Source organism: Pteropus medius, unplaced genomic scaffold, assembly GCF_902729225.1.
Source record: "Pteropus medius unplaced genomic scaffold, Ma_sr-lr_union100, whole genome shotgun sequence".
NCBI lineage: Eukaryota > Metazoa > Chordata > Mammalia > Chiroptera > Pteropodidae > Pteropus > Pteropus medius.
The window spans coordinates 2174553-2175494 of record NW_024352786.1 but is presented as its reverse complement, the minus strand read 5'-3'; the positions used below and the strand labels follow the sequence as shown (position 1 = coordinate 2175494).

The 942-nt window shown below is 34.1% G+C and overlaps 1 pseudogene; it reads right to left on the bottom strand.

The window, feature by feature from the left end:
- Nucleotides 1-512: 512 nt before the first annotated feature.
- On the bottom strand, nt 513-629 carry LOC120591304 (uncharacterized; annotated as a pseudogene).
- Between the last annotated feature and the right edge of the window lie 313 nt (nt 630-942).

Sequence of the window (942 nt, the reverse complement as noted above, 5' to 3'; positions counted from 1 at the left end):
GTGTTTAGATGGGTGATAGCCGGGAAGGGCAGTTCACCAGGACATCCCAGCAAAACTCAGGTTTGCTGAGGGCCAGGGCAGTGGGCAGACACAAGAGGCTTCAGATTTTAGAGTTAGAACCTTGGGTGGAGGAAGGGAGAGGAGAGCATGGTCAGAATGAGAAATCATGGAGTTAAAGGCTTGGAATAGATTTTGCTTACTTCTTAGTCTTATTGAAAGGCTAGTCCTGTTAGTATCTTATTGTTTCATTGGGTGAGATAAAAATTTAGAGCTATTTCATTAAAAAGTCATTAAAAAATTTACTAATTTATGAAATTGACTTAATTTTCCACTTGAAAATGCCTTCTTTGTATTACAATCTTAAAAATTTGCTTTCTAAGTAATGGATTTTATTTTATTTTATTTTATTTATTTATTATTATTATTTTTTTTTTAGGCAAGGCAACCCTTCGTCGACCTCACAGATTGCAAGGACCTTGTCAGCTTACAAACCCTTATTTTTTATGTTTTTATGCCTACAGCACCTGTCTTCCTAGGTGGTCTCCCATCCAAGTACTAACCAGGCCCGACCTTATTTAGCTTCCGAGATCGATGGGATCGGGCTTGTTCAGGGTGGCTTGGCAGTAGACAAGCAATGGATTTTTAAAAATCTGAGTAGGCGTGTATCCACGGTTACCACATGATATCAAAGATTTCTGAAGATAGAATTTTTGTCCTAGATTTTTATAGAGTTTCTATTTATTAATCTTCTGTTTTGCTTCAACTCTTTCTATATGATTTGAAACTTGTTTACCGGTTCTTTTGTTAATTTTTTAGTAATATTATTAAAATTTTTTATTTTATTCATTAATTCATTTATTTTATTTATTGACCACCTAAAATATGTGAAATATTTGAGACACCATGGGAAATAACCTCAAAAATTATAATCAATTTGTCACA